General features: G+C 37.7%; 2 protein-coding genes across 4 annotated transcripts in view; one reads left to right on the top strand and one right to left on the bottom strand.

Moving 5' to 3' along the window:
- The window catches only part of immp2l (inner mitochondrial membrane peptidase subunit 2), a 558,776-nt gene that overhangs the window by 262,196 nt on the left and 269,368 nt on the right, over positions 1 to 27,212 (bottom strand). The window lies entirely within an intron of this gene.
- The window catches only part of lrrn3a (leucine rich repeat neuronal 3a), a 51,682-nt gene continuing 30,223 nt past the window's right edge, over positions 5,754 to 27,212 (top strand). For both annotated transcript variants that reach the window (XM_060839821.1, XM_060839820.1), the window contains exon 1: positions 5,754 to 6,403. The gene's annotated coding sequence lies outside the window, so the exon portion shown is untranslated. The remainder of the gene's footprint in view (positions 6,404 to 27,212) is intronic.

Raw genomic sequence — 27,212 nt, 5'->3', positions numbered from 1 at the left:
GAATGAGTTAGATACAGATTGTAGGGCTAAAGGGATCAAAGGGTTTGGGAAGAAAACAGGAATTGAGTTGGATGATCACCCATAATCACACTGATTGATGGAGAAAGCTTGAAAAGCCAAAAAACCTTATTTTCCTATTTCCTATGCTTCTATGTAAAGGCCAGTTACTCTCACCTCACCTCTGGAATTCAGCTCTTTGTCCATATTCAGATCAAGGTTATAATTAGGTCAGGAGTTAAATGGGCCTAGCAGAACACAAACTGAACATCAACAAGTAAGTTATTCCTTTATAAATGTGGGAAGGTACATCTAGGCAATTTTCCACATTGTCGAGTACATACCAGTGGTGTCACTACTGGAACAGCTTGTCTAGAGATGCGACAAGTTCTTGAGCACAATTCTTAGTAATACTGCCGAAAGATTGAAAGGCTCCACAGCCTTTGCAGGCTCCAATGCCTTCAGCCAATTCTTGCTACTAGACACAATGATTTGCATTGGTTGAAGATTGGTACCTATGATGCTGGGGACATTAGGAGGAGGCCAAAATGGACTATCCAGTTGACACTTCTGGCTGAAGGTAGATGTCAAGTTTCAACTTTGTCTTTTACACTGAGGTGATATGCTTCCCCATCAATAAAGATGCAGGATAATGGTACTAGTGTTTAATCATCCACCACCACTCACAACTGGATGTGCCAGGATTACAGAGTATACATCTGATCTTTTGTTTGTTGGATTGCTGAGCCCTATCTGCTTCTGCTGTCTGACTCATCATGTGTTATAGCTTTACCAGGTTGACACTTCATTTTTAGATACGTCTGTTGATACTCTTGGCATGCCTTCCTGCACTCTGCATTGAAACAATGCTGATCTCCTGACTTGATAGGAAATGGTAGATTAGGAATTATGCTGGGGTAAATGGTTACATATTGTAGCTGTATACAATTCTGCCAATGGTCCATACCACTCAATAGATGCCCAGTTTTAAATTGCTAGATCTGTTCAAGTCTATCCCATTTAGCAGTGTAAAATTGCAACACAATATGGTGCAGAGTATCTTCAATGCATAGACAAAGATATGAAGATCTTTGACAACTAATTCTTTAAAACTTAAACTGTTTGACAATCTTACTTGTGATAACACAATTTTGTATCCTCCAGGGAACTGCCACCATTATGTTACACTGGCACACTATGGTTTACATCTTAGAAGATGGATTAATAGTGCCCAATATGCAGGCTGTTTGAAATGAAAAAGCATGAGGCCACATCCCATACATTATTGGCCGACTATAAACACTTCAGTAAATGGTTACTCTTTGAACACAATACAAGACAAAGTTAGGTAGTTTAAAATCTTCTCACTAGCTTTTCTGTGAACTCTTCTATAATGTCAACACTGAGTAAATAAAACAATAATGGTCTAGATTTTTCCCTCCCAGCAAAGAAAGACGTTTTCCTGCTCCCTTGCTTACCATTACCAGAAGTTATCAATGGAGGTTCCAATAATTTGACATACTTGTCTGAGCAATGCTTCCTACAAAGGATTAGTAGTATCTGTGAACAGTGCAAGCAACAGAAAGGCTGGCCAATCAGGATGAAGTAACTTCATTTGGGCAATATCAATCAAATTAAGAAAGCAAAAAACTGGAAATAAAAACTCAATTTAAACTAACTCTAGGAAGGGCAATAATGCTTGGGAAATACAGATGAGATTAAGAAACAGAGATAAATTTTAAAGAAACACAGAAAAAGCAAAAAAAATCCTCTGTAATATTATTTTTCTTGAGAAATAAAATCTGTAAACTTATAAAATTATTTTTTTCTCCAGGATAATGTGGTTGTTCAGCAATAATTATCACTTTTTACATTGTTAAAAGCTCAAACTACTCCTAAGCATACCAATGAGAGGCTGGGTACAGCAAATTCATACCATTACAGGGATTTTAGTCTGTTAGCAAGGACTGCACCAGTGCCCCCTGTGGACAAGCAACATATCTCTTAAAGAAACTTCACAATTTTCACATTTCACTCGGCTTATCGAGAAGCCAGAGTTGTTGACAGACTTACCTTGTCAACATGGTAAATGTTGATAGCCTTGTTAGTCTCATGGTAACAATATCTGGGCCACCCACAAAAGGAGCAATATGCTTAATGCATTCTGTCCTAATTTAGAAGAACTTGAAGTATACATTGTGTGTTTACACCATATATTTACTTCTTCCAGCCACTCACACATGAAACTTGTTACCAGCACTGATCTATCCGTTCTGTGAAGGGTTGAAAATACATCATGAACAAGAATTACTAGTTTCCATTTATACCGGGAGATGTATGCTGTTATACGGGAACCAGTACACCATGAAACCATATTCAAAACCTTTCCATTTGAAATGTTGCTGGAACTAGTGAAATGAACTATCAACTGTAGAAGAAATAGGGCATCCATTGTTATACCATCATGCTGGTGCCAATTCTATACCAAGACAAATTTAAATAGTTGGTTAAAAAAATATAAAAATAATGAGGGTGTGCAAGATACACGCCTAACGTCCTTGAGCATCTAATGATGTTTTCATTAGAGGAGTGGATGAATAATCAAAAATCTTCCCATGCGTGTGATAATTACCTTATTAGTGGCAAAAACAAGTTTTACCCATGATTTCTAAATACCTTTTTAATTACAATTGATTGTTACATTGTTTTTAAAGTATAATGGCTCATTCATTTAAGTTCAGCAATAAATTACACGCAGTCATTTCAAAATTAGCCATTTAAATGGTTGATCAATTGACCAAGAATCAGATGAAGCCTTTTTTAACTCAAGAGGTTTCATTAAAAAAGTTAATTATACATTTAGATAATGAATAATTCAAAACTTTTGATAATTAACAACATTTTTATTTTACATTTTAAATTTTGAATGTTGGCCCACGCAGTACTCAACCAGTTCAAGAGAATCTATAATAGAGCTAGATTATCAAAAAGCACTGTTTAAATAGTGCCTCAGCTACAAACAGGTAGTAACACCACCTCATTTATTCATTTTTGTTTCTGAATAGTCTGTTTGAATTGCTGCTGGGAGGAACCTCAAATAAATGTGAAAAAGGCATTCATCACTATTCTCACCAGCTTGCCACCAAATCTCAAGAAATTTAGAGAACAGCAGCAAAAACTGGCCTTACCAATGATGCGCAGACAAGTAAAAGAATTAAAATAATCTTATAGAGAAAGGAATCCCAAATGTGCTTTCTGAAGGTAAAAATGACACTAGTCTTTGAGGCTGGTTCTAAACCAGTTCTTAACTGAGAAGAAGTATAACTAACAAACCCAGAGAACGCTGGAGAAACTTAACAGTTCTGGTAGCATCAGTAGAGACAGAAACAGAGTAACGTTTCAAGTCTGACAGGATGCTTCACAACTTCTGAAGAATTTATAACTATTTCTTCCCAATCATTTTCTTAAGCAGTCATTGGGAACTAAGGGTAACTTGCTGCTAATCCCGTTCAATGAGATCTGAGATGGCTGACAGCTTCAATAGATATTGTGCAGACTCTGCCACATACAGAGCAAAGAAGATAATGTTTGAAGAATTGGGTAGATGAGTTATCGCTGTCTCTGACTCTTTGACTTCACTTCTGAAGTCCTTCAATAAGTTTTGTGCCTTCTCAAATAAACTTTCTTTTTGTTAAAAGTAAAATAGTCACACTTTCCTCCAGAATCACCTTGCACATTATCAATAAATTACAGGATCTCACTTGTCAATCGTTGCCTTCCTGAATGAAACCTGTATTTGCATATTTCCCCATTTGGCCAAGCAACTGAACGCAATAAAGAAAACAGAAGAAAGACCTGCATGAGAAAGGTACTAGTATTAATTTGATAGTAATGTATGCTTTTTAATGTCTCATTATTTGCTGAATTGTAATTTCAATACGGTCTGGAGTCACCAGCTTCAGTTTTCTAAACTTCAATTTATAGAGTCATAGTCACAGAGATGTGCAGCATGGAAACAAACCCTTTGGTCCAACCTGTCCATGCTGATCAATTATCAATTCAATCTATTGAAAAATTCACAACAGCAATCCTTTGAAAAGGGATTTCATTGACAACTGTTGAACTCTAGAGAATTTGTAATAAGAACAAATTTGGAGGAGAAAACCAGTTCACAAACAGATAATTGTGACATCAACTGAGCCATTATTAACCATGCTTTCAGGGATGGGACTGGATTGAATACTGACCTTTCACCTCTGGATTAAGCCATTTTCCTACACTATTGTCATGCCTCTGTATGTTTTTGATATGTAGAAATCTATCAGTCTTAATTTTGAATATACTCACTGATTGAGCACTCACAGCTGTCTGTAATAGGGAATTCTAAATTCAGCCCCTCTAAATGAATAAATTTCTCACTTCAGATGTCAATGATCAGTCTTTTATTCTGAGACTTTATCCCCTGGTTGTAGAACTTCTCCCTGCTCCTCTACATACTCCCTGCATTCCGTCTGAAGGTCCTTGTAAGAATTTTGTCTATTGTATGGTTCAATTAGTGAGTATATTCAAAATTAAGACTGATAGATTTCTACATATCAAAAACATACAGAGGCATGACAATAGTGTAGGAAAATGGCTTAATCCAGAGGTGAAAGGTCAGTATTCAATCCAGTCCCATCTCTGGAAGCATGGTTAATAATGGTTCTCTAAACTTCCCGAGCATATAGGACAAGTCTATTAATCTTGCCCCATAGCAAAATTCCTCCACCCGAGGAACTAATGTAATGGACTTTGTTGCACTCGCAATCTGGGAAGTAGATTTTTCCTATGGAAGGAGTCCAAAATTGCTCTCAATACACTAGGCATGGCCTCACCAACGCTCCCAGTACAAATATCACGTGAAGGACTGCACACCGATTCAGGAATATAACCACCTATTTTTACTAATATGTGGTTAAATATTGTTTCAAACATTTTACACAAATAAAAATTAAGGAAAACCAAATGCATTGTCCTGTTGTGAGTGGGAATTCTCAATTAAACTGACGTTTTTAAAATCCTAAACTAAGGGGGCAATCATTTTTTTCAAAAAACGAATAATGCTCATGGTGAATTTAAATATCTGTACAAATTGCTCAGGCTTCCCCGCTTTCCAGACAACTGAAACCTTTAATTGTATCACTTGGGAAAGAATCAGAATACGGGCAGGTGGCTCACAAAACAGTAACAGACACCAGGACTTCCTCAAACTGCAGCTGACCAAAGAGCTTTGTCCTCGCTTGTATTTACAGTGCAGTCATGTGTCTCTCGGGCGTTATCCTTATTTGAATTCAGCAGAGTTCACATGTACTTCCGTTAAGGTTATCAAGTTTCTTAGTAAAACATAACGGAAGGCTTTCTAACTGTACAATTCTTAAATATATATTCTACGACAATATAACAGCAAATAAAGCAAAACCTTAAAAAAAACTCCTGAACCTATTGATCCTGTAGCTGTCAAGACGGTGACAGGATAAAGCTTATGTTCCAAATGGATTCCAAATACAATCCAGTAGATGCTTCGCAAATATTGCGAGACACTTTTTGTTAAGTTCATGCACAGGAGGACAGCACAGATATGAGCGTGTCCACGCCAAGCTCGGTGCTGTTGTTGGTGGATTGATAGGAAAGGGGGAGGGAGGTCACTACCTTATCACATGTGTCTGGCACGGCTTGTTTTCCTGCCAGGAGTTAGTCACCATCCCTACAGTGTGAAAACAAATAAAGCGAGATGCTCACAGCCCTCAGAGATAAAACGAGGTGAGTTTCGCCAATCATTAAAATCAAATGCACCATCGAACATTACTAAGTGCAAGGCACCAACAATGTCTCAAGAAGTGTCGCTATTACGTCCCAGACTGTGAGCAGAGCAGCTCCTGAGGATACAAAGGGAAATCTGAACACTCGGTCCTTTTACCCACTCTTCAGCAGAACTGCCAGATGATGGACAAGTTATTTCATCCAACCAGACTCAAGCAGTTGTAAAGGATACACCTTAGCTCTTGGAAATCATTGGCTGTTCTCTGGGGAATGGAGGGTGTTCAGTTATTAATGACCGCTGAGCAGGCAGTCCGATAATGTGACAACTGATAGTGTGAATCATGCACCACTAAGGACTCTGGATACGAGGGGAAATATAAAGGAGCTTAGCAGCATTTTCATACACCGGATTGTCAGCCTCGGCTCGACGGCAGAGCTACTGCAAACAATACAAACAGATGCTTATTGTTAAGGCACAGCTCAAGTATTGCTGCTCATCCGAGAGCAGGATACATGCTTCTGAACATCCTTCCTATCTGAAACAGACCCTTGCTCAGAAGCTCTGGAGAAACCAAGCGGATTGAACCAGATGCTTGAGGATGTTACGGTAAGCTCATTTTACATTTTAATTTTAATGCTTCATATCAATTCCAGATACAGTATTATTACTAAAACACATGCACAACAGATGTGTCTTAGATTAATGAGTCTTCAGTTAAACTGTCTTATTCCAATCCCTCCTCTTAATCAAGAACATTATGAATATTTGGGATGCATAAAGTTATGATTTATTCTTAAAGGCGTCAAATCAGAAAACGCACAACAGAAATTAAAATCAAATTTTGAAGAGATTGTCAGTGTAGGTATAAAAAAAAGTCAGCACAGGTATAATACAAAAGGTGCCTGGGATGTTAAATCTTATGTTTCATTTCAGTAGAAATGTGCAGGCAGACTATTGCAGTTGAAGATGAGCATTCGGTTAGCTATCCTGAGTAACTAATAGTGAACACAGGGTAACCTCTTTTTAAAAAGGTGGTTTTAGTTTAAAGCTTGTGATCTGCCTTGGATCATGAACAAAATGAACTCATGGCACAAAGACAAGATGAGCTTATTACAAAAGCGTATTGACCTTCTGTTGATCTAGGTCTGTGGATTGGTAGTAAATAACAATCTTTAAAACAGCTCAACAAAAATAGGGCAGTTATAAAATCCAATTGCTGATACATTTGACATATTGGTGCAAAATAATTACAGATAAAATAACATTATATCTACTACTTTTAACTCCATCCAAAATGACCAACATTGTAGTATTGGAGCTGTTATATGTTATCTTCATCTGACAATATTTCTCAAAGCATTTAACATTTCCTTCCGTTATCAGACTGTCCAACATTGATATTGTGCTGCATTGTTATATAAAATCAAAGAACACTTTTGTTTTCTATTAGATCAGGATTTTTCTTTTAAAAAACCCAAAACACTGATTTGGCTTCACCCTTTGAAAAAGGTCCTAAATTAATTGCTCAGATGCTAAGGAGTTAATTTAATCAAACAATCTTGGTAAATTATAATAAAGCTGTTTCTACAGCATGAGGCAACATTGTCTTTTTTCCATGACTGAATAATAAAAGAAAAGACAGTTGTAGTTTGAATAGGTCTGTTGTATTATTAAATCTATTGTCTTTTGTACAGGTTTTTCTAATAGAACTATACTAGATCAATCTTACATCTAAATATATAATTACTGCTTGTTACAGGACAATCTCATTGATAAAGAAATTCATTAAATTGCAAAAGAACAACAGTTCATACATAATTGCAGTCGGTGAGTGGAGAAGTGATGTTGTCTCTAACTTTAATGAAGCATGACCACTTACTTCCATTTTCTACTAGGTTGTCAACAAGGCCTTACATTCAATGAATTTTTGTAAACATTTTAAGTACTTACTAAATGTAAGTAGGCAAGACAACTGAAATGTTTCAGTAAATGCTAACCTTTAATGTATACCGACATGAACAGTAGTGGGTGGTATACACATGACAATAAGTTACTGTCTTCCCCCCATTATGTCCTAATGACTGTAAGAACCTATATACTGACAGCCAAAAAATGCATCCGTATAAATTGTTCAATAGGAAACTGCTTTTCAACTAGAAGAAATTTGAAATCCTGCAAAAACTGCAAACACAACATGAATTCCATACCCAAATCCATATATCTGATGTAAAGAGGTTGTAAACTTTGAAGCTAAGTTGGTAGAATAATATGAAAAATATTGTATTTGTAAACTGGTATATACAACAAAAACAAAGAATGAACCATGGCAAACGTATGCAAAACATTAGCAGCATTCAAACAAGAAAGGAAGTGAAGTCAAGTGTAGGTCAAAGTAACTTTGTCAGCATACAATGCATCAAAATGAATCCACCAGTGTTTTAAGCAATTAAAAAAAATACAATAAATATGTAAAATTTAGCTCATTGATGTTCATAATCTAAGTCCCATTTAATTCAATTCAAAAAGACCTTGTATGGTTTACAATGATTTGAGACCAAGTTGTTAAGATTAAATCACCAAAGATGGTGTTCACGTTGTTTTCACCATGGTTACACTGAGATCTGATTTAGTCATCTCCAGCATGCTCCACTGGTATAGCATTAATACAAGAACAATCTTTCCAGAATACATTTCTCATTTCAGCCAAGCTCTCCTTTTATGATACATATTATGTACAATTATTTAAGTGCTATAATCATAATACAAACTAGGAATTATAATTCTGTGTTGCAAGTTGTGAAGGAAACTCTTTAGCTCCCCATTTTAATCTACACCTCTTAAACCAGTCTGGCTTCTCGAAAAGTTAATAGCAATAGAACTTACTGTAAAATCCGCCTCCACGTGTGTTCCTTAATAAGCCGTGGTGAAAACTGCCATGAAGAAGAGACTTGTTCCTGATTATATGTTCTTGATTGGTGGTGAGAATTACTATAAATTACTATAAAGGTACTAGTTCTTCAAACATATTTGAAGCTAATATTCTAACATTACAGCGTGTCTGTAGCAAAGTAAACAATCTACAAAAGAAACACAATAGTAGTGGCATGCTGTAGGGACAAGGACAGACTTGGTTTCTGCAACTGCTCTAAAGCTGCTTTGCTGGACTCAGCAAGTTCTCAACAGCAAGCACCAGATGAATATTATGGGTGGGAACTGGAAACCATTGCTGTTTACATCTCATTATATGGAATTTCATTTGTACTGAAGTCAGGCTAGCCAGCACAAATAGATCCACTAAGTAAAATATAAAAACAGATTTATAATCTAATAAAGGTTGCATGCTGAGATGGCCATACAAAAATAATTGCAATCTAAGAACATTAGGTTTTGACAAACACCAAATTTTGAATCTACTGATACCAGTATATTTTACAATGCATGCACAAAGAAATCAATAACATTGGAATTTTCAAAATTGTGTCTAAATGACACAATTATGACAACAAACCAGTTTTAGTAATAAGGATTAAATCGTCATACAAGTTTAAAATCCTCATAACTGACACCAGTATCAACAAACTCTCTGATAAAGTGCTAGGAGATAAACTACTCCAAATATAGGCTAGAGCTTTCCCAATGAGATTGGACAAGAAAAAGAGGAGGCCATATTATACATAGCTGAAGAGAATCATGGTAGAGGCAGGAAGTATGTGCACAATGTTAGCTGGAAGAACGAACAAGACTTAGAGGGACCCATGAAGAACTTATGAACACAGATTTAGGGGCAAGAGTAGGCCATTTGATCCTTTTAATTTGCTTTGCCATTCAAAAAAAATTAACATCACTTTCCAATCATTCCTCCATAACCCTTGATTTTCCAGCAAAATTCTGCCTTTAAATAAATGCAATGGCCCAGCTTCCCCTTACTGGGAAAGATAATTTCATTCACTGAAAATCCTCTGAAAAAAATAAAATCTCAATCTCCATCTTAAAAAGACCTCTTTCTTCTTCGACTGTGTCCCCTAGTTTTAGTCTTGCCCACAAAAGGAAACATTACCCCGGCATATGTTTTTCAATACAATCAACTCTTATTCTTCTAAACTTCAATGGCTTTAAGGCAATTGGGCTTATCTTGTAGAGACAGGTTTTTCATTCCAGGAATGAGTCAGACGAATCACCTCTGCATTGAATCTAATGCAATAAATCGTAGCTTTTCAAATAAGGAGATCAAAACTGTACACAGAACTCCAAATGCGATCTGAGTAAAGCCCTGTACAGCCGCATTTAAAACATCCATGCTCTTGTAATTTAAAATTTGCATCAATAGATGTTCCGTCATCCCCATAAGGTCACAATAACATTTTTGTGAGAACAGTTAAATTGTTTTCATACTTTTGATTTCCTGCTGTGCTTTTAACCATTCACCTACAGGGAAATACAAAGGGAAGCTTGGACAAAAATACTTGGATGGATTCAGGGTTGGGGGAGCGTGGTGGTGGTTGGAAGGGTGTTTGGAGGAGGGAGGGAAGATTTGGTGAGTAGGAAGGGTGAATGGAACAAAAGCCTTAAGTAAAGAACACTGCCAATGCTGTCAATCTGAAATAAAAGCATAAAAGCAGACAACATTGTAATACAGAACAGGTCCAACATCTGACCTTGCTATCAGTGCACTGTATTCACCAATTTGCCTTAAGATTCAATTACTGTCGCCTCTGTACAATGAAACGCATAAATCTTCGATTATTTTTTAAAATTTACAGCCCTCATACTTGAAGCATTAACCTTTATGCTGAACAGCAGAGCTAATAGTTGCTATAATTAATGTCTTTTTCCCATCAGTTAGAAGTGTTAGACCTACAGTAACATGCCTCAGCTTTCGTAAATGGCTCAATTATCCATTGCTGCCATTTAAACTTTCTATCCAAGTTACAACAGCAGCAAAGGAGATTTGTGTTCTATTATTTTATAACTACAAATTTCAGGATGTTTAGCACTAGTTGGTTAGCATTTAGAGCACATTTGTATCGCCAATTTTCTGCAACGCCAAAATCACTATCAAAGTAGTAATATAAATGAAATAATAGTTATGTCGCCAGAAGTAGTGTTTACCAATGCTTGATTTTAATCCTGTGCTTCAGAAATTATGCTATGAATCTTTCTATTTGGCAATTTGGTGATCTGAAGTACCTAAGCCCATGTGATACAAGAACACACATTACATTTAAAGTTCTGAATATAATAAAGTTCTTAACATACAATGAGTGAATGAGAAGTAATAAAATTTTGGAATGCAATAAAAAAACCTAATTCATAATCATGCAGAAAAAGAGATAGCTTTAGGGAGAAAATGGCTGAACAAATAGAGGGTGATACACAGGAGACCAGCAATTAAGTACTGATGTATAGATTGTATAGCAGTGCTCATCAAAAATTTGCAGAGATGAGGTTGGAGAGTATAACCATAAAGGAATTTATAACAAGGACAAGGAATCTTGGGAAAGCAGTGAGCCATAGGAGGGAAAATGAACTTAATTCCCTAAAAGTTTCTGGTGGCAACATTTTGAAATATTTGGAACTGGTTTGAGATGGAGCTGAAGACATCAGCAAAGACGCTGTTGAAGAAACCATGACTTAGTACATATGAGGCTGAGACCAGTCAAGAGGTAAGCAGTCAATAATAGATTTTGAAATACCATCAAATAAGACACTGAGGTTGTCCACATTCAACCTTTTTTTTAATGGAGTGGCAATGCTGGTTTTGAAAGTTTAAAATACAAAACATCCATTGAATGTTTCATGCAAGTGCTGCAGGTGCATGTCACTCTCTGACATAACTTACAGCCATCACTTGTAACAAATGCAACCCTCAGAACATTGGCTGAGGACAGAAGAAATAATGAGAGGCTACACTGTGTTCTTATTTCCCAGTTTTTATGAGTGGACAAAGGAAATATGCAATAAGAAAGTATATTATCGTATAGGAATTCGGGAACAACAATATACTGATGTAAAGCCAAAGAGGAACACATAACAGGAAGAAAATCTGGGAGTAAGATCTATAATTGGGAGGTAGGATTGGTAGTAGCTGTAACTTTAACCACTGCTATGAGAGAGAGAGAATATGCAAAAGCATTCCTGTAAATATTACTTGGAAAAGCATCAACAAATTGTAATTATAAAACACATTTAATGCAATTGAAAATGTCCTTATACAGCAGTGTTAGCAGACACCATTCTCAACAGATGACTTAAGATCCATGGGCCCCAAATCTTTCCACCACTGAGGGTTTTTTTTGAATAGTAGTGCCTACTTCATGGAAACAGCTAAATACTAAAATATTGAGATTTGATGATCTTTTTTCACTGTTTACCAAATTTCACTGGATTAAGTGCTTTGTGGACAAGTAACATTTATTTGCAGTACTTGAGGGGAAAGGGTCCCATTGTATAGTCACATACTCTATAGTGTTATCTTGATGTTTACAGATCAAAACTTTTGACAATGAGAAAGACAACATTGATCTTCAATACCATGCCATTTGCTAATGATGGCCTTGTTCCATTAGGATTACAATCATCAGTATGATCATGATTTTTGTAACAGTCTTCCTATGTAATTATAATTTACAAATTAACAGTACCTATATACTTTACAGTCTCTTGCTGAGTTAAAATGTTGAGTGAAGAAAGCACTTGCACAATTTATTTCCATAAACACACTGATTCCACTTCTATAAAGTACCAGTGTACTGTTGTTCTATAGGGAAATGAATAATGATTGTTAAAAATCTTAATTTATCCTTATGGAGCCTGTTATTTAAAAATTTACAACGTGACTCTTTGGTAAATATATTTAGTTGTCTGTCTGTCTACCTTTTCTAATTAGGAGAAAGTGAGGACTGCAGATGCCGGAGATCAAAGCTGAAAATGTGTTGCTGGAAAAGCGCAGCAGGTCAGGCAGCATCCAAGGAGCAGGAGAATCATAGTTTCGGGCCTGAGCCCTTCTTCATTCCTGAAGAAGGGCTCATGCCCGAAACATTGATTCTCCTGCTCCTTGGATGCTGCCTGACCTGCTGCGCTTTTCCAGCAACACATTTTCAGCTACCTTTTCTAATTAACCATTCATATAACTGGGTTTTAACAACCCGTACATTCCGAAGTCTCAATATTGATTTCTGGTAGGTCCACAATGACCCAAAACCATAAGGCCTGTACCTGGTACATATATAAATCTTTATTTTTTCTAAATATGTTACAAAATGGCAACATTCGGGCAATTAATCTTCAATAATCTGACATTCACTAGAAAACCTTCGCTGTACCGTTACATGATGGAGCCCATGATCTCTTTAGAGAGTTCTTTGGGTTGCATTAGAAATACAACTTGTATACATGCACATATCTGATTGTGCAGGATGCAGTAAGAAGTTATCAAGGATAAGAGCTCCAGTATTTCAAACAAAAAAATTTTAGAGAAGTGCTAGACAAGAAGCCCAATTTAGCCTTTAATTCATCAAAATACAATTTGGGAAATTTTTCATATTTTACAAACCCATTGTCTTAATTATGACCACTGCAGCACATAAAACCAATCAAGAGATAAGGTGATGTTGTGAGTTTAGCTGCATAAAATAATCAGTTGCAGCATCTTATCAATAGTAAAAATTATTAGTACCATTAAACCAGTGAAGACGATATTTAAACTGAAATGTGAAACTCAATGGCTTTAAGGTCAGTTACCTCAAATTCTCTTATTTTAAGGACTATATTACTTTCTTTGGCAAAATAAACCAAAACCAGTTTTTATTAATTCGTTGTAGAAATCCCAACTGATGATTTCTGAATTGTTTGAAGTGTGCCTTAGAGTCAATGAAGCCATATTAATGCAAATAATGATATAATTAGCTTTTTAAATAAAAAAAATTACCATAATGTAAGTCACCTGTGCTCACCATTATCATCAGTGTGCTTAACTGTAATGGGTTTGTCCCTACTCTGATTTTTATTTGAAGAATAAACTCTAGTGAGGTTATCTCTTCATGCTCCTTCAGTTACATAAAATATTTGCTCTCATCCTTGTTGTGGTCAGACGGACCTTTATTATTTAATCAGGTCATACAGATTTTCATAACAGTTTCTTGCTAAAACAATATGAAAATATATAATGGTAGCTTAATGCATCCATGGTTCTGAACAAATGCAGAACTGGTATGGCAACCCAAGAGGCCTGAAAAAGAACAGTTTTCTCACTACCATGAATAAGACAGTAGAAACAAATTATGACCATTAATAAAATGGCACACAGATAACAAAATCTATAACTTTGCAAAACATTTCTTTTTAAAAGGTCCTTGGAAACATTTTTTTTAATGAAGCTTTATTATAAAGTGACTTTATTTAATATTTCCTGTGCAACTAAATTGAACCAATGAATCTCAACACAGTAAACACCTAATTTTCACCTTTTGCCAAGTTTTTTAGTGATACAATGTGAAAGCTGTATGCTTCTTTGTAATGAGGGAAAGATTTTTTGACAAAATATCCCATGTCACTTTATCGCTCTTCCAATTGTTTCGCTGATGTAGCTATTTTGGCGGAAGCTGGTAAAGGCACTGGAATACTCTTCTTGATTATGGTCAATTTAATTCAATTTTCAAGTGATGTGTGTACGGTTGATACTGGGGTTTGAAGGAGTACATTCTGTCATAACTGTCCTTATTCACTTTAAGTATGACCCTGTTTCCTCTGCTGGCCAGTATGCTTTTTTTTAAATAAAATGAGGAACAAAGTCTGCAAAATTCCAGCTTCATTATTCCATAAGTAAAAACACTTTTTTTTAAGATTAGATTCCCTACAGTGTGAACATAGGGCCATCTGGCCCAATAAGCACACACCGACCCTCCGAAGAGTAACCCTCCCAGACCCATTTCCCTACATTTACCCATGACTAATGAACATAAAATTGTGGGCAATTTAGCACAGCCAATTCACCTGATCTGCACATCTTCGGATTGTGGGAGGAAACTGGAGCACCTGGAAGAAACCCACACAGACACGAGGAGAACGTGCAAACTCCACACAGAAAGGGCCCGAGGTGGAAATCGAACCTGGGTCCGTGGCGCTTTGAGGCAGCATTGCTAACCACTGAACCACCGTGCTGCCCATTCAGCAACCGTGCTGCCCATTTATTGCTGGTAATCATTGATTAATCTATATAATAAAAGGTCTTGTATGTCAGTTTTATGATCCCTTGATTTTTTTTTACTGGACAAGTCAGATTGCAGATTGAACTCTGATTTGATAGATTTTTAAAAAAGTAATCTTTCACTCAAACCCAAGCACAATGCTGCAGATTTACTTATAACAATAAACAGAAGCGTGTCCACAAAAGAAAAGATAAAATAGAATAAACAAGCTGTTAATATATAACATAATTTGAAACATTTCAAAATATCTTAGTAAAGAAACAATCCCATTTTTTACATGACCATCTTATTACATTGCTCAAAAAACAAAGACACTTTGCTTGCCCATCACATTTATAAGTCTAACCTGTCTTTTTTCCCCATTTCAGTTTTGAGAGTTTAGTAGCCACCTCTTTGATTAGTTACACAACTTAGCTTAGGCTTTCCTAATACTTGAATAACTCCTCTGGGCTATAACCAAACACTTCTGGTCTGGAACTTTCAAATTAAATCCTGACACTGAGGAAACATTTTTTGAAGGTTCTAAACTATTTGCTTCCTTCAGGAGAACCTTTCTCATACACAGAACTTCCACTGACACCCATGTGAAATGAAATATTTTCCAAGCTACGGGCTTTCTCCTATACAAAAAAGCCTGATATATCTAAACTGAAAACAACCTAATGGTTATCAATGTTTACACTGTTCACTTGTAAAACTGTTCCAACACAAACAAATTATAACCCCAGGGACCCCCTCTATCATATGGCTTAAAGAAGTCCTAGCTTCAAAAGTACTGGCAGGTTAACATTCTACTTCCTCATACACACAGAGCAAAACCTACAGCCCACTAGTTCAAAGTCCAAATTCTAAAATAAAGGATACTTTAGTGCATGCAGGAGAAATGACCCATCCAGAATCTAAGGCAAATAGGTATTGTAAAATGTATCGATTTGCTGAAATAGAAGTAGATAGCCTTTTAGTCTGACAAATAATCTGCTCTACTTTATATTGAGGTCTTATCATCACAAATATACATCTCATGAGCATCAGTACTGTTTGACTAACGTGGATTCCACACCAAAAAATTCACTAACTACAATTCAAATAATTTTAGAAAATCAATGTAGAATTGTCACAAAAAAAACCGGACAGAAACTGATAATGAAATGTTCATGATGACTAACATGTGGTTTGGTGGTGCATTGTGAAGCTAGACTAATGTACTGTGCTAGCAAACAGTGAAGTGTATACTACTTCTGTGGTTTACAATATGGTGACATTTTGTGAATTCCTGATCTCAACCAGCTGGACTGGGAAAGACACTTTCCCAGAGAAAGGGAAAGAGAGAAAGAATTATCAGCCAAGTACAATGGTATGTTGCTCGAACAACAATGGTATGTTTTGCATGTGCACCGTTTGTGAGTTTCCAGCTTCCATATGGTCCATATGCATCGTCAATACCATCATACCCAAATGTTATATGTCACTGAACCTCTCTACCTTAATTGGTTTGTACAGTTTTGGATTACTTGGTTAAATACTTGGCATGCCTACTTTGTTATTCTAGCCAGTTGGTTTGTTTTCATTACCATCTTATTTTTAATTTTTTGTAATTATCTCTCTGCCTCAATTAATCAGACCATAGATCGACCCTTCGCTTGCCATCAGCTTTTGACACTTTACTTACATCATCTGACAGTTTTGATTACCTGCAGAGATTTATTATTCAGCCTGTCAACACTCCGTTCATACCATTTTGTAATGATCTTTTGATCTCTGCCTTTACATTCTGATGCTATGTGCTTGTCTTCACTTCACTCAGAAAGCCTGGAACTTCAAATAAACCTGTTGGATTACATTGTGCCGTCGTGTAAATTCTGACCCTGTCCACCCTGTCCAATACTGGCACCTCCATTTCATGACCCTTTCTTAGGAGTTGATGCAAAGGTGCCAGGATGGAGGCCAGGTATTGTCTGATCTTTCTGTAATAATTCACCAGCCTAAGGAAAGACCTCAGCTGTAATATAGACGTGAGAACTGGGGCACATTTGATTACCTTCACATTATCTTCCAATTGGTCTTGTTGACTCAGTAGCCCAATTTGTCACTTTGGCTGCCTGGAACACATTTTTCCTTAAGGTGTATGTCCTTCTGGGAGAAAATTCTAAGGACTATGTCTAAAGTTTCTATGTGCTACTTATTGGTTTTTCCTGTTAATAGTATGTCATCTAGATAAATGTCGATCTGGGGTAGACTTTGTAAAATTTTCTCCATCGTCTGCTGAAAAATTGCACATGCTGACAATATCACAAAAGACAACCTTATATATTGGTACAAACCTTTGTATTAATTGTAAGAAACATCTGGGAATCAAATACACATGGCACATACACATGGATAGACCCCCTGACAGTTTTCCATATGAATCCTCTATGCGAGGTACTGGGTATTTATCCAGTTGCAAATGCAGTTTACTGTTTGTTTAAAATCCCAACAAAGGCGAATCAAGCCATTTGGATTCACAATTGGTACGACTGGTGCTGCCCATTCTGCAAAGTGGATTAGATTTGATGATTCCTTCACTTTCTAGCCTTCTGATTTCTGCCTATACATTTGCCCATAAGGCAAACGGCACTGGGCAGGCCTTCCAATCATGGCATTGTTTCCTGGTCAACATGCAAGGTGGCCTTCGCTCCTCCACCTTCCTGAAAAACATTCAAGTACAGTCGGTTCTGCGATAATGTGTATTTCTTCGGCACAGATTGGCTTTAATGCGATTGAATAATTTAGACCGTTATTTGTAGAATGCAAACTTTCCTGATCTGTATTGGCTTTAACACGACTTTGGCCCTATTACATATATGGTGTGGCTATTGCGCGATTTTCTTATAACGCGAGATTGCACGAGAAAGGAAATATCGCATTATATCATAGCTGACTATGTTTAATTCAGACTTCACTTAGGCATCCATTTTCTAATCAAAAATGTTGAGCCAATCTAGGTGAATCTTTCTCAACCAAACCATCAAGCTTGGGCCTGAGTTTTTTATTACCATCAATGGAAACTGAACCAGCTGCTTCTCGTAAGAGACCAGAAGTGAAATTGTACCTTTAATCTGTAAAGGTCCTCAGTCTAGCTGAGGTCTTGTTCAAACCTAAGGGTTAGCGTCCAGAGTGAATTTTGTTAAAAACAGGTTCTGCAGTTGCTGAAATGCCCAAGCTAGTATTGACCTCCCATTAGAACGGGGTGAACATTTAACCAGACTTTTATTTTGTTTGGTTCTAATTTCTATATTGCTAAGCAGTTTAACTGTTCCAAACCAAATGTAGGTGGACTTTCCGAGATGTGCACTCCTCGATAATGGCCTATAAATTCTCTTACTCAGTTTAGGTCTAGTGGGATTCTTCTGCTGTCTCGAGTCCACATACTGGCAGCAACCATACTGGCTCACTGGCCCAGATCTTGAAGAAAATTTTAGAAAGTTTTAACCATTTGGCTAGGGCTTGGCTTTGTTTTGGGGTTTTACTGTGGGTTGACCTGGAGTGCCTCTGTTCAGGATATATCTTGAGTGTGGTTATGCAATTACCTTCATTCAAGTGGCGTTCCCCAACCTCAGTTGGACTGGCGAGCATGTCCACATCCATTGAAATACCCTGTAATTCAAGCGCTCCACTTTCCACATTTTCCAATGATAAAGCCTGTTCTTGTGTATGTTTGAAATCCATTTGTCCTTCAGCAAGTAGGCACTTTTGCATGGTTACATTATTAACCCCACATACCAAATGGACTCTCAGCACCTAAATTAAGGCTAAGTTAAAGTCACATGCATCTGCCAGTCGCCTTAATCAGTTGTCAAAAATCCTGACACAGATTCCCTTGGTTCTCGAATTGCTGAATAAGTACAATAGTGACTCAAAATTAAAGGAGGCTTGGGGTTGTAGTATTCCTAAACTAAATCCATCAACTCTTGAAAGGCTTTAGTATCTGGTGCCTTATGGAAAGTTAAGCTCCAAATAACCAAAAAAAGCTGCAGGTCCGCAAGCTGTCAGAATTACTCATTGCTTTTCATCTGCTCCAACCTCATTTTGCCCGAAAAACGCAATGCATTCTTTCCACATACTGGGCCCAGTCTTCGATAACACAAGTCAATTTTCGCAAATAACGGCATGATGCCAGAAATGCTGACCTACCTCAAAGACGACTATTACAGGTGAATTTCTTCAGGAGCATGCTATTTCCTCGTTGCCATCAAAATAATTCCACGAAGACCCACCTTTTATTTACACATGGGAAGTCTTTGACAATAATATCACTCCCTCAAACCCAGATCTCAAAGTGACAGGGTGTCTGTTTTTAACTGCCAGCATCTGGCACTCAATTAGCACACAGGCATGAAGACCATCTATGATTGTTCCTTTCTTGGACTTAATCGGTCAGAGCTGGAATGATAAGATAATGAAGAAGGCGTTTGGTATGCTTTCCTTTATTGGTCAGAGTATTGAGTACAGGAGTTGGGAGGTCATGTTGCGGCTGTACAGGACATTGCTTAGGCCACTGTTGGAGTATTGCGTCCAATTCTGGTCTCCTGCCTATCGGAAAGATGTTGTGAAACTTGAAAGGGTTCAGAAAAGATTTACAAGGATGTTGCCAGGGTTGGAGGATTTGAGCTATAGGGAGAGGCTGAACAGGCTGGGGCTGTTTTCCCTTGAGCGTCGGAGGCTGAGGGGTGACCTTATAGAGATTTACAAAATTATGAGGGGCATGGATAGGTTAAATAGACAAAGTCATTTCCTGGGATCAAAGAGTCCAGAACTAGAGGGCATAGGTTTACGCTGACAGGGGAAAGATATAAAAGAGTCCTAAGGGGCAACGTTTTCACGCAGAGGGTGGTACATGTATGGAATGAGCTGCCAGAGGCTATGGTGGAGGCTGGTACAATTGTAACATTTAAGAGGCATTTGGATGGGTGTATGAATAGGAAGGGTTTGGAGGGATATATGGGACAGGTGCTGGCAGGTGGAACTAGATTGGGTTGGGATATCTGGTCGGCATGGACAGGTTGGACCGAAGGGTCTGTTTCCATGCTGTACATCTTTATTATTCAATTTGTTTCATTCTCAAACATTCCCTGGTGATCATCATTAAAAGTGGCATTGAAAGACTTTAAGGACTGCCTCATGCCATGAGGGGTGGAAAACACTTTCGCTGATATTTCTTTCAGTCACTTTTAATATACTTGATTCAAGTACTTTTTTGGATTACATAAAGCCTGCATCAGTGAACACAACTGCCATTTTGGATTTAGCAAGACATTTAATCTAATCTTTGCTTTCTATAGTCTGGTTCACCAAAATTTTGTGTAATTGTTTGAATTACTGCATGTAGAGAAAACACTGTAATGTATGTTTTCTTAATTATTTGCTGATGTCTGTTTCATGTAGGAGGAGAACCATCATATTGATTCTAGAGATCATGGTTTACAACTTTAGCAAAAACCTGAAGCACCGGGCCTTGTATGAAAAGGCTGAAACACCACCTGTTTACACACAACAGAATAAGCAGGTTGAATATAAGCTATTCTGTTGAACTCTTGCCTTGATAGCGAAAAATGTTCACAATTTAAAAATCTGATTATAGTCTTTATACTGAGAAAGTTCAATAGTTCCTGTGTCTAATTTGCTCAGCCTTTTAGATACCACTTTTATCACCTAAGGAAAGAAAACTCTGGCTTGAAAGTCTTATGCTGTACTGGTATTGACTACACCAAACACTCAAAACTAACGTATCACCATTGACTACTGCTTGTAATATCATGAACATTCTTCTGGTTATGCACTGCCGTCTAAGCTTGTGCAGCAGTGCAAAAAGCTCCTTGTAAACATTAAACATGTAAGAGAGGGAAATAACAATTAATGAGTTGTAATACCAAATCAACATTTTACACCCAAGAGTACACTGATCACGAAATCCAATGAGTGCAATATATAGTATTGAGCAAAGTAACAGGCAGTCATTCTAAACAAAAGGCATATGGTTCAACTTTCATTTGACAGCTTTACTGATCTCAGAAAGACTAAGCAACAGCAGTCATGCAAAATTGTTTGACCAACAAAATAAGGAAGTACCATGCTTGCAAATATCGTGTGTGATTACAGGACACTCACTAGATATAATTACGAGAGTGATTAATTACATTGTTATCTTAAATTATCTGAAATCATCAAACAGTGTGACCTACTTGAATGCACATATATTGAAATGAATGTAATATCTACTTTTTACTTGTTATAGTTCTAAGCTAAAATACATAGTATGGCAATATTAAAGCTTAAAGCACATTTGATAATGTCATTAATCACTTCTGTGGAACAGGATATAGACAGACATAGTGTCAAGTTAATAATTCAATGTTTGCTGTTCAATAAGTTGCAAGACCTACCATATACACTCGAGTAATAATCGATCTCACGTCAAAGTCGGCCCCCTATTTTTGGCCAAATAACCTGGAACTTTGCATATATCTTCTGTAAAAGTCGACCCTAGTTCTTCACAGATAACAGATCAACATTTATGAAACAGTGTGCCGGCTGTCACGTTCCACCCCAGCTTTCCAGTCTGCCGGTTGTTCCACTCCACTCCTGGCTTCCAGCCCACTGGCTGGTGTGTTCCTCTCCAGGTTCACTTAGATCAATTAGGCTTCTGATCATGATGCGGTCAGAATTTTGACGGGCATGAATTTCAGCCCCTCAAAGATAGTGTCCACGTAATGGTCGATCCTATAAATTTAACTTTTAAAAAGTCAAAAAATCAACTGTTACTCAGATATATATACGGTACCTTAGATTATACGTCCAATATTTCATTTTTCTCATTTGCTTTTTCTCCAGTTCGTTGCAACAGTAAAAGTATATCTATGGATAACTTTATCTATACCACAATATGGTCCAAGGTTGCAATTCCTCATTTGTACCAAAATTAAAATCTGAAAACCAGCATGTGAAATTTCAAAAATCCTCTGATACACATATAATCTTTGCTCCCCACTGATTTCTCTCTTCAAACTAGATAGCATGAAACCAGAAAATGCTTTCAACCTATGACAGAAAATCCAATACTAGAGAAATCATCGAAAACTAGAAGTGAATATTCTGGAGGCAATGAATGTGCTAGATGTAGTATTAGGAGAAGAAATTAATCTGAAGAACAAAGGCTATGACACTTAAAGATAAATAATGTGTTTTTTTGTTATCCTTCATTTGTCAGTCTTCGTTCTCTTAGTGGTGCACATATTCAAAAAAGGAGAATCTGTCTGCTTGCAGCCCAAGGCAGATAGAATCAAAGATCTGCCAAATTGCATCTCTCTGGAGACAGATTCAAATAATAATGTTTGGCACAAGGATAATATTCCATGTAACTACTTTAGAGATTTAATCTAAATGTACATGTTTGAAACTTGCCAACTTAGGGATAACTATATGTTTAAAACACCGTCTAATCTTCTCAGCGGATGTCATCAATGCCCTTCGTAATTTTATAAATCTCGACCTTCTACACCCCAGTGCAAAAGAGTTCTTGCCTATCCAGCCTATCTTTGTAACTCAAATCTTCTATTCCCGGCAACATTCTGGGAAATCTTTTCTGAACCATCTCCAATTTAATAATATCCTTCCTATAGCAGGGCGACCACCACTGTACATAGTATTCCAGAAGAGGCCTTACCAACGTCCTGTACAACCTCAATATGACATTTCACCTCCTATTCACAAAGGCCTGAACAATGAAGGCAAGCATGCTAAATGCCTTATTAAGCACCCAGTCTTCATATGACACAATTCAAAGAATTATGGACCTGAAGCCGTAGGTCTCTCTGTTCTACAACATGACCCAGGGACCAACCATTGATTGTGTAAGTCCTGCCTTTGTTTGTTTTACCAAAATGCAATACACACATTTATCCAAATTAAACTCCACCTGCCATTCCTCAGCCCATTGACCCAATTGATCAAAATCTCTATAATCTGAGAAAACCTTCTTCATTGTCCACTGTACCACCAATTTTGATGTCATCCGCAAACATACTAACCACGTCCTCTAAATTCAGATTCAAATCAATTATATAAATCTCAAACAAAAGTTCTGGGATGTAGGCTTCACCGACTGGATAGCATTTAATACCCATCCCAAGTTACCCTTGAGGAGGTCCATCAGGTCTGTTCATGTTTCTCAACCTTATTCTCCCACTTTCTCCCCATAACGCTTGATCCCCTTACTGATCAAGAACCAATCTATATCTGTCTTAAATGCACTCAATGACTTGAACTCTACAGCCCCCCATGACAATGAATACCTCAGATTAACCATCCAATGGCTCAGTGGTTAGCACTGCTGCCTCACAGCACCAGTGACCTAGGTTCAATTCCAGCCACAGGTGTTTGTCTGTGTGGAGTTTGCACATTCTCCCTGTGGTCTGCATGGGTTTGCTCCAGGTGCTCCAGTTTCCTTCCAGAGTCTTCATCCCTGGGATCATTCTTGTAAATCTCCTCTGGACTCCCTTCAATGCCAGGACATCCTTCATTAACTAGGGGGCCCAAACTGCTTACAATATTCAAAATCATGTCTGACCAGTGCCCTATATAGCCTCAGCAGTACATCTCTGCTCTTGTACTCTAGCCTTCTTGAAATGAATGCTAAAACTGCATTTGTCTTCCCAACTGCCAACTGAACCTGCATATTAATAGAATCCTGAACTGGGACTCCTAATTCTTTTTATGCCTATGATTTCTTTCCCCATTAGAAAATAGTTTATGCCTTTTTTTTTACAAAAGTGCATAACCACACACTTTCCCACATTGTATTCCATTTGCAACTTCTTTGCTCACCCTCCTAGCCTGTCCAAGTCCTTCTGCAGCCGACTGCTTCCGCAACACGACCTGTCCCTCCACCTATCTGTGTCATCTGCAAACTTAGCAACAATGCCCTCAGTCACCTTTGTCCAGATTTTTAAGGTATGTAAATAGTTGTCATCCCAATACAGACCCTGTGGAACTTCACTAGTCACCAGCTGCCATCCTGAAAAAGACCCTTTGATGAAACCGTCATGACTCAGTCCTGTTTTATCATGCATTTCCAAGTACTTGCAATCTCATATTATTAATGGATTCTAAAATTTTACCACTGGCCAGGATCAAACTAACTGGTCTATCACATAAGCAGCACTGTTACCTCACAGCACCAGGAACCAGGGTTTGATTTCAGTGACAGTGGAGATTTCCTCTCTGTGTCTGCGTGTTTCCACCAGGTGCTCTGGGTTCCTCTGACAGTCCACAGATATGCAAAGGATATGAGTGAGTCATATGGGTTTTTCCTGACAATGGCTTAATGGTCATCAGAAGATTCTTAATTCCAGATTTCTTTTTATTGAATTTAAATTGGACCATCTGCTGTGGCAGGTTTGAATGTGGGTCCCCAGAACATTAGTTGAGTTTCTGAATTAATAGTCTAATGATAATACTTCTAGGCCATTGCATCTCCATTGTACTCTCAAGTAAAAATAAACTGTACCATTTCATTAAGTAAAGCTTACACACTATCTTAGAGTTTGAATTGCAGATCTCAAATTTATATTGTATGCATGACAGCATCCATCTACTTGGAGCTTAGCTGTCTGCATGACATTCTCAATAAAAATTAATGATGTGTTTCATGTTGGGACTTGCAGGGTTCTCATTACATTTCTTTGTCCATCTAGTAATGCACAAGATTAACAGAGCATAAGTCAACATAGGCTTGCAGAGTCCGTTCCACTTAAGGATACTTTCTGATCAGATGTTGTTACACACCTATGGACTAAGTGGGTTGTAAACTCCGGTCTACCTCCCAGATAAACAGTACCCTGGCTAATTCTACATCTCTGAATCTCCTGTCAAGGGAAAATGCATTTCTACGCAGTTTTGAAAGATGTACCAATCTTTGTGCCCAGCGAATGGAAGCTTAAAAGATTATTATCATGAGTCAGAAATATTCATTTTGATAGTTTTCACTCAATTATCAGAGGCTATCTCGAGTTTTGTTTCTGATATAGTGAGTTACAAATTCTGCTAATTACAGGCTTTAAGACTAGTCGTATAACTGTGCAACCAGTTTCAATGTTGTTTGATAGAGTTGAGAATATGAATTCCTGGTACAGTCTCTGAGTTCAAGACTGAATATTGATGTGAATGTAGATTTATGACCGAGGGAAATGATTTGGTAGAAAACCAACAGTTCATCAGAAGTTTGTTACCTAGTGGGAGTGCTGTAAAGAACATTCTGGTAAAAAAGTTTTCCACAAAAAGTACAAAATGTGTTAGCAATCCTTCATATATCAGTTTTCCAAACCAATAATTGCCTTACATTCTTTTGAAAGAAATCTTTTATGAGAGGATGAATCATCTGTGAAAATCTCAGGACGTTTAAAGAAAGACATGCAGTTATATTCACTTCCAAGATGTTCAATCACTGCCTTTGTCCCACTGCAGGAAGAAATGTCCCACTGCCCCTTGTACTGATGTCTTCCCAACACTTACACAGATGCCTGTAAATTCCAGTTGGCTATGACCTGTAGGACTGAATTAGAGAAATGATGCTTATTTGGAGAGCTGGTGCAAATGTAGTAGGCTGAATGGCTTCCATCTGCGTCATAACAGCAGTGATTCTGATTGTTGCTAACCTCTGAACTGAGATCAAACGATGCTCTTAACTGAAGCTGGTGACCCTGGACTAAGCATTGTCTCTTTTGACTTGACTAAGGATTACTCCATTTAGACTTTCAGACATAGCTACCTGATGGAAGCACATGCCGTGCGTTTGCTGCATAATCAGCTGGCATGTTCTGTAGCTCTGACTTCAATGTAGCATGGTGCCATATGGCAACGTGACCATTCTCTTTACTGTTCAGTGCTGGCAACCATGACAAAGCTGGGTTTCTGTCTGTCGTAAAAGGCAAAGCAGTGATACTAATTCCAAGTAGCTGTGAAGAGAGTAAATATGATGAAAGCAGCCTGTGTCACCTGAGATGCACACTTTGCAGATGCCTGAGATGGGTATGTCGCCCTACACAAAGAGCAACCTGACCGCATCATTACAATCTGAGGTATCTACAAGCTCCAAAATTCAGTGGTGAAGTGAAGTGCTTTTTATTCATTTATGGGATGTGGGCATTACTAGTTGGCCAGAATTTATTATCCATTCCTCGTTGCCCAGAGGGCTGTTAAAAGTCATTGCTGTGGTTCTGGAGTCACATGTAGGCTACACTGGGTAAAGGTGGCAGACTTCCTTCCTTAAAAGATATAAATGAACCTGAAGATTTAAGTGCATTGTATGTTGTCAGTCCAAGATCGACCATGATGATGTGGTAAGGCCGTTTATTTGCCAAAGCTGACTTCAGTGGATAAAGAATGGAGACAGTTGCTAACCATAGAGCATGCTATAAGGTGTTGAGGATGATGGTCAACATGAAGATCTGAAAAAGCCATCAGCAAGCTGCACGTATCTGTCCAAACTGTCAAGATCCTCACCATACCAAGGATAATCACAAACAGCATATAAATAGGGAAAGATTAGATAATATGAGCTGCATAGGGTCATTGCCATTCAAAGTCGGATTCTCTTATAGCCTTTGAAACCTTAAGGGAATTTTCACAACACTAAGAATCTGCTTTTTACCATTCTCATCATATTTTCCACTATCTTCCAGGCACTGTGAAATTTTCACTAGGTATGTTATACCACACAGGAATGTGAAAGCTCAAGAAAGGGCTGGAAGATTCACGTAGCTAGAATCTCTGGAAAGAAAACCTCGTTGTAGAAGACAACTCTGAATTTAAAATTGCTCAAGTTGAAGCAATAAACAAAGAAAACCCCCGAGTGCTAAGAATCACTTTGGAATGATCTGGGAGAATTGAATGTTGAGTGTGGTGCTGGAGAAGCACATCAGGTCAGGCAGCATTCGAGGAGCAGGAGAGTCGACAAAAGCCCTTCATCAGAAATGAGGCTGTGAGCCGAGGGGTTGGTGAGATCAGTAAGTGCTGCTTGAAGACACTGTTTCCATCAGGTTGCAGATGATTGTGAGTGAATTGACAAGGCAGCAATGCACTGCCTTTTGTCTTGCCCTGGTGAACTGTCAATAGACTTGGGTAATTAACAGTCCTAGCTATCCAAGAAACTCCAGAAGAAATTAATGGATGCG

The sequence above is a fragment of the Hemiscyllium ocellatum genome, chromosome 19 (assembly GCF_020745735.1).
Source record: "Hemiscyllium ocellatum isolate sHemOce1 chromosome 19, sHemOce1.pat.X.cur, whole genome shotgun sequence".
NCBI classification, from domain to species: domain Eukaryota; kingdom Metazoa; phylum Chordata; class Chondrichthyes; order Orectolobiformes; family Hemiscylliidae; genus Hemiscyllium; species Hemiscyllium ocellatum.
This window is presented reverse-complemented; position numbering and strand designations above follow the sequence as displayed.